This window comes from Balaenoptera physalus, assembly GCF_965194825.1.
Source record: "Balaenoptera physalus genome assembly, chromosome: 6".
NCBI lineage: Eukaryota > Metazoa > Chordata > Mammalia > Artiodactyla > Balaenopteridae > Balaenoptera > Balaenoptera physalus.
In genome coordinates this window covers 99,746,517-99,761,208 of record NC_138885.1, presented here as the reverse complement: position 1 = coordinate 99,761,208, position 14,692 = coordinate 99,746,517, and the positions used below count along the sequence as shown (strand labels likewise).

The window sequence follows — 14,692 nt, the reverse complement described above, 5'->3', positions numbered from 1 at the left end:
AGAACACTCTATGACATAAATCACAGCAAGATCCTTTTTGACCCACCTCCTAGAGAAATGGAAATAAAAACAAAAATAAACAAATGGGACCTAATGAAACTTAAAAGCTTTTGCACAGCAAAGGAAACCTTAAACAAGATGAAAAGACAACCCTCAGAATGGGAGAAAATATTTGCAAATGAAGCAACTGACAAAGGATTAATCTCCAAAATTTACAAGCAGCTCGTGCATCTCAATAGCAAAAAAAACAAACAACCGAATCCAAAAATGGGCAGAAGACCTAAATGGACATTTCTCCAAAGAAGATATACAGATTGCCAACAAACACATCAAAGGATGCTCAACATCACTAATCATTAGAGAAATGCAAATCAAAACTACAATGAGGTATATCACCTTACACCAGTCAGAATGGCCATCATCAAAAAATCTACGAACAATAAATGCTGGAGAGGGTGTGGAGAAAAGGGAACCCTCCTGCACTGCTCGTGGGAATGTAAATTGATACAGCCACTATGGAGAACAGTATGGAGGTTCCTTAAAAAACTAAAAATAGAACTACCATATGACCCAGCAATCCCACTACTGGGCATATACCCTGAGAAAACCATAATTCAAAAAGAGTCATGTACCACAGTGTTCACTGCTGCACTATTTACAATAGCCAGAACATGGAAGCAACCTAAGTGTCCATCGACAGATGAATGGGTAGAGAAGATGTGGCACATATATACAATGGAATATTACTCAGCCATACAAAGAAACGAAATTGAGTTATCAGTAGTGAGGTGGATGGACCTAGAGTCTGTCATGCAGAGTGAAGTCAGAAAGAGAAAAACAAATACCGTATGCTAACACATATATATGGAATCTAAAAAAAAAAAAAAGGTTCTGAAGAATCTAGGGGCAGGACAGGAATAAAGTCCATTCTCTATGTCTCTATGCAGACGTACAGAATGGACTTGAGGACACTGGGAGGGGGAAGGGTAAGGTGGGACGAAGTGAGAGAGTGGCATGGACGTATATACACTACCAAGTGTAAAATAGATAGCTAGTGGGAAGCAGCTGCATAGCACAGGGAGATCAGCTCGGTGCTTTGTGACCACCTAGAGGAGTGGGATAGGGAGGGTGGAAGGGATACGCAAGAGGGAGGAGATATGGGGATATATGTATATGTATAGCTGATTTGATTTGTTATAAAGCAGAAACTAACACACCATTGTAAAGCAATTATACTCCAATAAAAGATGTTAAAAAAATTTTAATACATGTATATACACATACTTTATAACACCACAGTAAACCAATCCCTATATTTGCCCCACAGACAATATGTAACCACTGTTGATAATTGTTCTCCATCCATAAATGTGTGAGAATTTTTTCCATCACTTGAATTCTAGTTTGACTGCATACAATTATTATAGAAAATCACATTTAGTCAGGACTGTGAAGACACAGCTCCACTGTCTACCTATATCCAAACCTGGTGATAAGAAACCTGATGTCAACAGAATTCTAAATTACTCTGTGCCAAATATTTTTCTACATTTTCCTCAAATGCAGAAACATTTATAACTTTCTGTTTATCCATGTTTTTCTAAAGTTTCACCATGTTGGTCTTTTAAATGTATCTTTCTAAGTGCTAAGTAATTTCTTTCAACTTGAAGGTCAGTGTCCTTCTTATGCTTGAGAAAGTTCCTTCTACACTTTACTCTCCATCTTGGATCTATAATTGCATGCATATTGCAACTTTAAAATTTTACCTCAATAGCTCCTAATTTTGTTCTTTTGCACTCTGTACCATATTCTTACAGAATCCTCCATTCTGTGTCTTCTTTCAGCTCTCTAATTCACTCTTAAGCAGTGTACATTTTACTATTCAACTCCACTTTCAAGTATTTAAAAATATATATGATATATATAATATATAAAATTTTATGACATTTTATATTTTTCTACATAAATATCATTTCTATGACATTTATATTTTTATGACATTCTGTTCTTCTTAATAAATATGTCCTGAAGAATTTGTTTAAAGATATAAATTATACTTATTTTAACAGCTTTCTGTGTGCTCTTATTTAGTTTGTTTATTCCTTCTTTTGGCTGTTGGTTTTCCTCAAATATTCAATGATTCTTTATGTCCATTTTGTTGTTTGGAGTTTTCTATCTGCCCAGTTATGGATACTGTTTAGGTTTACAGTTTCTATACTCCAGTGATTACTATTTGATGGAAAGAAGACCAGAAGACATGCTGATAGGCACAGTTTGCCAATAGATGTTTTCTTCCAAAATTTTCCTGGGTTTTGCCAGCAACCTGGATCTTTACCCTGTTTCTTCAGCTTAAGTGTTCACCTGAAATTCTCCAGCTATTGGCAAATACATATACTAATTGCTGCTTAGCACTTCTGTATGTGGTTCATGAGTCAATATTTCTAATAAGTGCTACAGTGCTTCTCTCCCTCTCCCAACATAGGAAACATAAAAATCTGGGCATTACCTAGAGTTGCTCCTGCTTTTAACAGTGCTACTTTTATTTTGTGTGCAATTTCTTCTTTTAATCCAAATCAGTTCATTTTCTAATTTTCAGGGTTCCCCAAATGTTTAGTTTATCACTGATGGCCTTTCTCATTTTCTATGGAGTCACAGATTTTATATATATTATAGTTTTAAAGATTTTTCACAGAGGGGAGAAAAGAAGCATAATAACTCAGTCTGTTATTTTTATCCTGATATAATGAACTTTGAAAACTGTATTAAATAATTTTTCATGAAATTTGTATACTGTAGTATATTTTTAGTTAAAATAAAATTAATGTGCAGCCATATTTATCTAAGGTCTCAATAAATATTTATTGTGCCATACATCAATCTTCAGACTCTATGTGTAGTGTAGGATGCAAGGACTCTAAAATCAGAAAAGAGTCAGCTCTACATTTTATCAGGTGTGTGAATTTGAACAAGCCACCTTAATTTCCTAAGCCTGCTTTTTCCTTTAAAATGTAATGAGCAGATTTTTTGAATTTTAAGTGAATAATATATAGGATTTTTTGAATTTTAAGTGAATAATATATAGGATAGTATTTAACATAATTTCTGAGCCATGACACTCTCTCCCTCTCTCTTTCTTTCTTTTCTTTCCCCCCTCTCCTTTGCTTCTTTTTTTCTACTGCTGTATGTGACATATGCCAGAATTCTCCGCAGCTAAAGTATGCATCACTTGCTCTCAAAAAGACAGTACAATGAAAACAGGGTTTATTTTAACTTTCACTATTGTTCTGAGTTCTATGAAATGTCAAAGTGGTATTATAAAAGAAAACAACTTTGAAACCAGCATGGCATGTATGAATAATTCCTTCTTGGATCTACTGAAATATCTAAATAACTATAACTCCATTGCTGCTTCTGGAACAATGTGTTTGCTTCTGTAGTTCCTTGGGATTGTACAAAATAGTTAAACAAGTCAGCACATTACTCTCTTAATTCAACATTATACTTATTTCAACATCCCCTTGTAGTTTTTTTGACATTTAGAGTCAATATGTTGTGTTTTATGAAATAACTTATATTCATACCAAAGTACATAGAAACAGACACACATAGACACAGACACACACACACACACACACAATCACGATAGCTTGCTTAGACTACAAACTAATAAATATGAGAGCTCCATTTCAAGTCATGAAAAAGTCTTTTTGCTTTGTTAATTATCATAGACTCAGATTACACCCAAATGTGGCCAACAGCTATCAAAATTTATAAGTATCATTATTGAATGAGAAATATCAAATTGAATGAGACGCTGCTGAAACAATGCATATTATAGATGTTTAGCAATTTTTGTGAACCCAATAATTCAGAATTGTTTTAGCACCTATAATCAGTTAAGCTTGGAAAATGTGGTCAACTTTATACATCATGTTTTTAGTAAATTATACAATATCTAATGGAAATGCTTTGTGAAAGTTCTAAAATTCCAGCTTGAGAAAAACATACTAACTGCATTTTAAAAGGGAATTCAAAAGGAATGTAGCTGGATATTTACTAACATCATTAATGGGAAGAAAAAAACTAAAAGGGCATTTATTACAAAATATACCCATGTTACTTTGATTTTTAAAAATAACCACAATATCATCCAGACAGAAAATCAATAAGGAAACACAGACCTTAAATGACACATTGCACCAGATGGTCTTAATTGATATTTATAGAGCATTCCATCCAAAACAGCAAAATACACAGTCTTTTCAAGTGCACAGGGACCATTCTCCAGGATAGATCACATGCTGGGCCACAAAGAAAGCCTTGGTAAATTTAAGGAAACTGAAATCATATCAAGCATCTTTTCTGACCACAATGCTGTGAGGCTAGAAATCAACTACAAGAAAAAACTGCAAAAGACAGAAACATGAGGAGGCTAAACAATATCCTACTAAACAACCATTGGGTCACTGAAGAAATTAAAGAGGAAATAAAAAAACACCTAGAGACAAATGAAAATGAAAACATGACAATCCAAAACCTATGGGATGCAGCAAAAGCATTTCTGACAGGGAAGTTTTTAGTGATGCAAGCTTACCTCAGGAAACAAGAAAAATCTCAAATAAACAACCTAAACTTACACCTAAAGCAACTAGAGAAACAAGAACAAACAGAACCCAAAGTTAGTAGAAGGAAAGAAATCATAAAGATCAGAGCAGAAATAAATGAAATAGAGACAAAAAAATAAATAGAAAAGATCAATGAAACTAACATCTGGTTCTTTGAAAAGATAAAGAAAATTGATAAACCTTTAGCCAGACCCATCAAGAAGAAAAGGGAGAGGGCCCAAAACAATAAAATCAGAAATGAAAAAGGAGAAGTTACAACTGACACCATAGGAATATATAGCATCATAAGAGACTACTATGAGCAACTATACACCAATAAAATGGACAACCTAGAAGAAATGGACAAATTCTTAGAAAGGTACAATCTCCCAAGACTGAACCAGGAAGAAATAGAAAATATGAGCAGACCAACTACCAGTACCAAAATTGAATCAGTAATTTTAAAACTCCCAACAAACAAAAGTCCGGGATCAGATGGCTACACAGGTGAATTCTGCCAAACATTTAGAGAAGAGTTAGCACCTATCCTGAAACTATTCTAAAAAACTGCAGAGGGAAAAACACTTCCAAACTCATTCTGTGAGGTCACCATCACCCTGATACCAAAACCAGACAGACGTCACAAAAAAAGAAAATTATAGGCCAGTATCACTGATAATCATAAATGCAAAAATCCTCAGCAAAATTCTAGCAAACTGAATCCAACAATACATTAAAAGGATTATACACTATGATCAAGTGGGATTTATCCCAGGGATGCCAGGATTTATCAATATCCACAGATAAATTGGTGTGATACACCACATTAACAAATTAAAAAATAGAAACCATATCATCACCTCAATAGATGCAGAAAAAGCTTTTGACTAAATTCAACACCTATTTATGATAAAAATTCTCCAGAAAGCAGGCATAGAGGGAACCCACCTCAACATAATAAAAGTCATATATGACAAACCCACAGCTAACATCATACTCAATGGTGAAAAGCTGAAAGTGTTTCCTCTAAGATCAGGAACAAGACAAAAATGCCCATTCTCACCACTTTTATTCAAAGTAGTTTTGTAAGTCCTAGCCACAGCCACCAGAGAAGGAAAAGAAATAAAAGGAATCCAAATTGGAAAAGAAGCAGTAAAACTGTCACTGTTTGCAGATGACGTGATACTGTACATAGAAAATCCTAAAGATGCTACCAGAAAACTACTAGGGCTCATCAACTAATTTGGTAAAGTTGCAAGACACAAAATTAATACACAGAAATCTACTGCATTTCTATACACTAATAATGAAATATCAGAAAGAGAAATTAAGGAAACAGCCACACTTACTATCATATCACAAAGAATAAAATACCTAGGAATAAACCTACCTAAGGAGGCGAAAGGCCTGAACTCTGAAAACTATAAGATGTTGGTGAAAGAAACTGAAGACCACACAAACAGACAGAAAGATATATATACCGTGTTCCTGGATTGGAAGAAGCAATATTGTTAAAATGACCATACTACCCAAGGCAATGTACAGATTCAACCCAATCCCTATCAAGTTACCAAAGGCATTTTTTCAGATATAGAACAAAAAATTTTTAAACTTATATGGAAACACGAAGGACCCCAAATAGACAAAACAATCTTGAGAAAGAAGAATGGAGCTGGAGGGATCATGCTCCCTGACTTCAGACTATACTACAAAGCCACAGTAATCAAAATGGTATAGTACTGGCTAAAAACAGACACATAGATCAATGGAACAGGATAGAAAGCCCAATAATAACTCCACGCACTTATGGTCAATTAATCTGTGACAAAAAAGCCAAGAATATATAATGGAGAAAAGACAGTCTCTTCAATAAGTGGTGCTGGGAAAAAGGGACAGCTACATGTAAAAGAATGAAATTAGAACATTCTTTAACACCATATACAAAAATAAACTCAAAATGGATTAAAGATCTAAATGTAAGACCATATACTCTAAAACTCCTAGAGGGAAACATAGGTAGAGCACTCTTTGACATAAATCACAGCAATATTTTTTTGGATCATTCCCCTAGAGTAATGGAATAAAAACAAAAATAAACAAAGGGAACCTAATTAAACTTAAAAGCTTTTGCACAGCAAAGGAAACCACAAACAAAACCAAAGACAACCTACAGACTGGGAGAAAAATATTTGCAAATGATTTGATCTATAAGGGATTAATTTCCAAAATAAACAGCTCATAGAGTTCAATATCAAAAAACCCAAACAACTCAATCAAAAAATGGGCAGAAGACCTAAATAGACATTTCTCCAAAGAAGACATACAGACGGCCAACAGTTATAGGAAAAGATGCTCAATATCACTAATTATTAGAGAAATGCAAATCAAAACTATAATGAGATAACTATCACCTCACACCAGTAAGAATGGCCATCATTAAAAAGTCTATAAAAAATAAATACTGGAGAGGGTGTGGAGGAAAAGGAACTCTCCTACACTGTTGGTGGGAATGTAAATTGGTACAGCCACTATGGAGAACAGTATGGAGGTTCCTCAAAAAACTAAAAATAGAACTATCATATGATCCTTCAATCCCACTCCTGGGCATATATTCCAAGAAAATTCTAATTCGAAAAGATACATGCACCCCAATGTTCACTGCAGCACTATTTATAACAGCCAAGCCATGGAAGCAACATAAATGTCCATTGACAGATGAATGGATAAAGAAGATGTGGTTTATATATACAACGGAATATTACTCAGCCATAAAAAAGAATGAAATAATGCCATTTGCGGCAACATGGATGGATTTAGAAATCATAATAGTAAGTGAAGGAAGTCAGAGAAATACAAATATCATATGATATCACTTATATGTGGAATCTAAAAAATGATACAAATGAACTTATTTACAAAACAGAAATAGACTCACAGACATAGAAAACAAACTTATGGTTACCAAAGGGGATAGCAGGGCGGGGGGGCGGGGGAGGGGGGAGATAAATTACGAGTTTGGGATTAACACATACATACTACTATATATATAATAGATAAACAACAAGGACCTACTGTATAGCACAGGGAGGTATATTCAATATCTTGTAATAACTTATAATGGTTATTAATCTGAAAATCTGAAAAATAATACATATATGTATAACTGAATCACTTCGCTGTACAACTGAAAGTAACACAACATTGTAAATTAAATATACTTCAATTAAGTATATTTACTTTACTTAATTCTTTAATAAGAATTTAAAAACTCACAATAACTAATTATAAAATTATTAAAGACCTTAACATTGATCTCCTGAATTATATGAAGGCCACACCTAGTCCCAATCAAAACATCTTAAAACCTCCCCACTTTTTCGTCTCTTACCCATTTTTCTTCCCACCAATTGATCTTAAGATTCTCTGCTCTAGCGACACCCATATGCCTCCAAACTCCTCACTCCTCATACCCTGACTTCCCTGTCTCTCTACACTTACTCTCCCCTTTTGCGCCTGATCTACTATCATAAATAGTTTATCAGGCAAGGCATAACTTTTTCTTGCAGGAAAGGGAAGACACTAGGAACATGCCTGTTTTAGTGTTCTATGCCATTGCACAAGTATATGAGTAAGACCAGTCTGTCAATTATGAGGTTCTTCCTATGGAACTATAATGGAACTACAGTAGACATATGCATCTATACAATGCTATTGCATCCTCACAGCAAACTTAAGGTGTTGGTAACAGTTCCATCTTACAGATGAGAAACTGAGGCCCAGAGGAATTAGTTACTTGTCAAAGTGACAGAAGGACATCTAGAATTGTAGCCTGACTTCTCAGCCTATATGCTATGTTTCCTTCCTGTTAAATACAAAGCAAAAACTATGTAACTATTCACACAGTTTCAAAACATGCTTCCCATTATAAGTGCCTTTAATTGAGACAAAAATGTGTTCATTTGACGGTAGATCTGATTCTTATAAAAGACTAAACTTTTTTTGAACCACTAGTATGAAATAAAGTAGTTTATTACACTGGACAAAATAGATTTGGATAAACAGGGGGGTATAGATACAAAATATAATAGAAAAGATTTTCTGTGTGATTCATAAGCTAATTCTAAAGGCAAGTCACAAATGATGTCATATGCTAAGCAAAGGGATATTATTGGAATAGCCATATAACTTCCTAAGGTGACTCTTTCAAGAACATACATATCTAAATGTATGCATGCTAGTATTTGCCATTGTACTGTAGAGGCAGTAAAGCAATAGTCAAATGCTTGGCATTTATAAATATGTAAATTAAACATATGTATATATCAATAAATATATATGTATCAATATATGTGTGTGTATATATATATATGCAGGTACATATATATTTAGAAGATATATATATGTACACATAAAGGCATATATTAACATGTATATGTTAATAGCATATAACATTTTAGTTGTCTTTATCAGTGATCAAAGGATTATGAGGTTAAAATAGATAAACCACATAAAGTGCTTAGCAGAGGATTATAGTATTAGGCACATATTAAACATGTTTATTTCTTTATAGTCATAAATTTTATATATTGTTTGTGCCACTACAGATGATTTGGGATTGTGAATTATTTTAATAAGAAAGGTAAAAATTTTAAACATATTTATTTAAAGTAAATGCCTTATTAAATGGCCAAATGAATGCAGATATAAAAGTACGTAAACTTCTCAAGAGACTTTAAAAAATAATCACTAATCAGGCAAAAACATAAGTTTAAAATCATCAACAAATCTAGAGCATTTGCACAAAATCTCTGAAGTTTAATAGAATAACGATTTATCTTTCAGGAAGTAATTTGACATAATTTATGAGAACTGCCATTAGCTAAACTGACAGGCAATTAGATGAAAGAAACTAATTTTAGTGGAAAGAAAATAGACACGGTTTGTGTAAATATGGATGACCTAATGGGCTGCTAACAAACTCATATTTCAAAGGTTTTCTACTAATTAAAATTTTCATAAAGTTAACTAAATGAAATGTATGATATTTGGAAGTCATCTTTCAAAATTGCTTCAAAAATGTTAAATTACTATTGGAAACATTCCCAACTGTAACAAATTTGAGAGGAGGCAAGAGAAGCATTTCCTTTTTCTATTAGCTCAAAAGGATGGCTGTTTATTTACTTGGAAATAGAATACATATGTTCAAGGGCAAGAATAAGAAAAGATATCTCCTCAAAAGCAGATATGGGATTCACAACAGTCGGGTGGAAAATGTTGATGGAACATTTCTAACAATATTCTTTTCAGCTTTGATGCTTAATTTAAATTTCTCTCTATCCAAAACTCACAGTGCTTTTGTGCTAACATTCAGAAATAATTTAACTTGGTTTAATACCATGTTCAAATAATTGATAATTATCAATTATCTTTCATAAAATGAAAAAATGTTGTCTTTAATTCAATATTTTAATATAATTGAGAGAGACTTCAATTATATTGAATTAGAACCTCTTTTTTACTTTTAGGTTTTAAGTTCACTTCTTAACTTGAGATTAGTGGAGACAAGTGAGTCTCAGAACACTTTAAAAATTCAAATTACTTTTTTTTTTAAAGATTTTGTGTGTGTGTGGACCATTTTTTTAAAGTCTTTATTGAATTTGTTACAATACTGCTCCTGTTTTCTTTCTTTCTTTCTTTCTTTTTTGGCCAGGAGGCATGTGGAATCTTAGCTCCCCGACCAGGTATCAAACCCACACCCCCTACATTGGAAGGCAAAGTCTTAACTGCTGGACCACCAACGAAGTCCTTCAAATTACTTTTAAAGAATGTATAAATGTATAAGAACGTGTAAGTTATAAAAGGTAGCAAGATGACAATCTGTTTTTTACAATTCTTAGTCTGTCCTCTGGAGCAAGTATCGCATTGAAAGCTCAAGAATAAGAATAATATAAACACTACTTTATGGAATAAAGCATCACTATTCCTAGCACAAGACAAGAATCCATTTACTTTATTTGGCTCCAGCACTCTTAAGTTCCTGGTTTAGAAACATTGGCTTTGTGAACAAAACTGGTGTGTTATAGAACGGCTTCAAGATTTCTTTTTCAAATCCTTTCTCATCTCAGCCTGGTTCAGGAGATTTGAGCATTTCTCAAAACAAAGTTGAAAGGGAAAAACAAGGTTTGTAAGGAGTACTAAGGACAAGGAAGAAATGAAGATGCCCTCTGTTTTAATTGTTTTCACTGAGGTGAGGATATCTGCCTGGCCCAGATACTCCTTTTTCAAGGTAAATATGACTGGAGTTAGATGGGAGATCAATGGTGTTCTTAGATTATGACATGGATGCTTCAGCGGAATCACAGAGGAGGTGTAGCTAGTTGTTAGAGCGTTGCCTGCATAGGCACACTTTGAAAGCCCACCATTCCCAGGTTAGGGGGCCCACTCCTATACACCCACATTTGTCCGTCAGAAACGGGCCATCTCATAAACAGTTCCACTTCCCCAAGGTAATTACATCAGAAACAGAAGCTTGTCCCTCATTAACTTGCTTCTTAAGTCCCTGTAAGTCCAGAATTATTGTCATAACTATCTTATTTTACTTGAAGGGTCAACACGGTTGACAGCCAGATCTCCTCGTTCATTTTTTAAATAGAATATACTCAATAATTAAACTTGAAATATTCAATACTTGATTTTACTTCTCTTTTTGCAAAGGCAGGTAAGAATACCAACATTCTTTGGGAAATCCCTCATACTCATAGGCTACTACATTCTCTTCCCTTTTCTTCATCTCATCAAAATAAAATAATCACAATCCAAATTTTTAAGAATTCTTTTTTACGTAACACATGTTCAAAAGCAGGAAACATAACCAAACTAACTATATTTCTTACCCACTGCCAAAATATTTCTTAAAACTCTTGCCTGCTTTTTTTGGAGTATTTCCCTTGAATTTTGTTTATAAAACCATATAAAAAGTGTGAATTATTAAAGGATATAACAGAATCTCTACATACAGCATATACATGTATATGCATGTATGTGTAAATACATGTGTGATTATATCGTTTTATATGTGCATATACATATTATATATACACACATAATGTTTAATTTCTACCTGCAATGCATGATTCTTCTACCTCACTCTTTGGAGACAGCCTAGAAGCCTTTTAATTCCTAGAAGATGACCCAAGTTATCTTTTTACTGACACAACATTAACTTTGTTATTTAGCTAATACCAGCATTTATTGAACACTTAGGACCATACTAAATTTTATTCTAACAACAATCCCATGAGGTAAGTTTTATTACATAAATATATTTTATTCAAGATAATTTTGAGAAATTATTCAAAGTTACACAGCTATTAAGAAATTCAAACTCAGCTCTTTCTGACTCTAAATGGATGCTTATAAATACCACATAATGTGACTGACTTCTGATGGGTACTTCAGAGCTAATTTTGCATGGCAACCTAGGCAGTCACTTTTATAGGTAATATCTCTTAAAATAGGTCCCCTGTCCAAAAATATCTCCCCTGGTTATGGTTATACCTAAAATCCCACAGTATGTCATACTCCTTAAAGCAATGTATTCAATTACATATGTGAATGCACATTCTATTCTCACCTCTCTATCTTCTTTTACTCTTGTCTCAGATGAATAAATATTTCTTCCTCTTGCCTAGGTAACACTTCCACCTGTATTTTCGCATCCATCATTTCCTGCTTCCTGTAGGACAGTAGCTCTCGGACTGTGCCACATGGAGCCTGCAAATATTTTTGCTGAAAACAAAAACAATTAATTGCAATATATTTTTATCAAGTCCATGACATTTCTGTACATAAAATGGTCCAGTGTTAACATCCCAGGCGATAACACACAAGCAAGATACATATACACACCTAATTTCTTAGTTATTCACACTGATAATAAGTGTTTGCATCAGGTGACTATGTTTAACCCATTTGTCAGCTTTTAAGCAGCAGTCCTATTCACTTTGATAATGCTTCTTCCAAGAAGAAGCAGTGTCTTTGTCACACGTTTTGTCTCCAAATAACTGGTTATACTTATTGAAATAGTTCTCTGTATACTATGCTGTGGGATATTCACATGCTGCTAATTTAGAAGGAATCCATTCTACCTCTGACTTTCCTGGAAAAAAATGTAAGTGGATTTCACTAACATTTCTCAACTATAGAAACTAAAAAACTGCAATTACTAAAGGAACGTCTGCTGAAATGAAAGAAGCAGGCAGATCAGACAGGCAATTTCACTGGTGGCATGCAGCCATTCGGTGTAGGGCACACAGGTCTTCAATTTCATATATACGGAGGTAAACATAATGCAAGCATTTTCACTTTTGTGTGCATATCTGCATAAAACATCCATAGCAGGTGGATCATTATATTTCCATTTCAAAGTTTGCAATAACTTTGATACACTCTTGCTTTTACAAATAAGTACTGATGTTTATCTCCGCTCAATTCCTTAAGAAAAAGGAACTAGAAATTATATTAAAACAAAGTGGCATATCCAGCTTGCCACTGAGAAGACTTCTCATGTGTCAGAAAGAATCTATTTTTGTACTTCACCTTTTAACTATTTGTACTGTCTTTCATCCAGAACATTCTTGATCAAGGTTTAACCTGGCACACACAGAGGAGCACATGTTACTTTTGTGATCATCTGTTTGCTGCTTTGGTCTGCTTCTGGATCTAGAGGAAAAAATAAATAAACAGAAATTAGTGTCCTTTTTATCACACATCTCTGACCTTGGAAGAAGATCCAAGGGCTCCTTATTTCCAATAAATCCAGTAGAGATACTCTGGCTGACAGTAAACCTATGGGTTTTGTCAGGGTTCTCCAGAGAAACAGAACCAATAGGATATGTACACACACATGCATATGTGTATATATATATATACACGTGTATATGGAGAGAGACAGAAAAAAAAAAAGAGATTTCGTGATATTTATTATGAGGAATTGGCTCACATGATTATGGAGGCTGAGAAGTTCCAAGATCTGCAGTCTGCAAGCTGGAGAACCAGGAGATCTCATAGTATAGTATCAGTCTGAGTCTGAGTCCAGCTTGAAGACAGTCAGGCAGTGAGAGCAAATTCTCCCTTAGCCTTTTGTTCTAGTCAGGTCTTCAACAGATTAGGCCCACCCATAATGGGAACAGCAATCTGCTTAACCCAGTCTACCAATGCAAATGTTAATTTATCTAGAAACATCCTCACAAACACACCCAGAATAATGTTTAACCAGATATCTGGGTAACCTATGGTCCAGTCAAGTTAACATATAAAATTAACCATCACAGGTTTGTCATCATTTTAGTTTTTGCTGGGAGGCAATGTAGCCTAATGGTTAAGAGCCTATTCTCTGAATTTAGTCTAACTGGGCCAAAAACCCACTTCTCGTGGATGGACCTAGAGTCTGTCACACAGAGTGAAATAAGTCAGAAAGAGAAAAACAAATACCGTGTGCTAATACATATATATGGAATCTAAAAAAAAAAAAATGGTTCTGATGAACCTAGGAGCAGGACAGGAATAAGGACACAGACGTAGAGAATGGACTTGAGGACACAGGGAGGGGGAAGGGGAAGCTGGGACGAAGTGAGAGAGTGGCATGGACATATATACACTACCAAATGTAAAATAGATAGCTAGTGGGAAGCAGCTGCATAGCACAGGGAGATCAGCTCAGTGCTTTGTGACCACCTAGAGGAGTGGGATAGGGAGGGTGGGAGGGAGACGCAATAGCGAGGGGATATGGTGGTATGTGTATACATATAGCTGATTCACTTTGTTATACAGCAGCGACTAACACAACAATGTAAAGCAATTATACTCCAATAAAGATGTTAAAAAAAACCAAACACCTCTCTGATCCATCTATCTCATGGGGTTATTGTAAGCATTCAATGAAAGTGTATAAACAATATAGGATAGTTTGCCATTATTATTGAATTATTACAGTAGTCTTTGTAGGAGTCACCAGGGTACCTGACTTTAATCCCCTACTTTCCAAATTCTTCTCTTTTGACAGGCATAAAACTGTAAATTTGGGAGAG

General features: G+C 34.3%; 1 protein-coding gene across 4 annotated transcripts in view; it reads right to left on the bottom strand.

Annotated features, from left to right (window-relative positions):
- Positions 1-14,692, bottom strand: part of LOC309663377 (gamma-crystallin F-like) — an 81,873-nt gene that overhangs the window by 65,638 nt on the left and 1,543 nt on the right. For all 4 annotated transcript variants that reach the window (XR_014265206.1, XR_014265207.1, XR_014265208.1 and 1 more), the window contains exons 2-3: positions 13,203-13,325; positions 12,238-12,392 (exon numbers count right to left, since the gene is read on the bottom strand). The gene's annotated coding sequence lies outside the window, so the exon portion shown is untranslated. The remainder of the gene's footprint in view (positions 1-12,237; positions 12,393-13,202; positions 13,326-14,692) is intronic.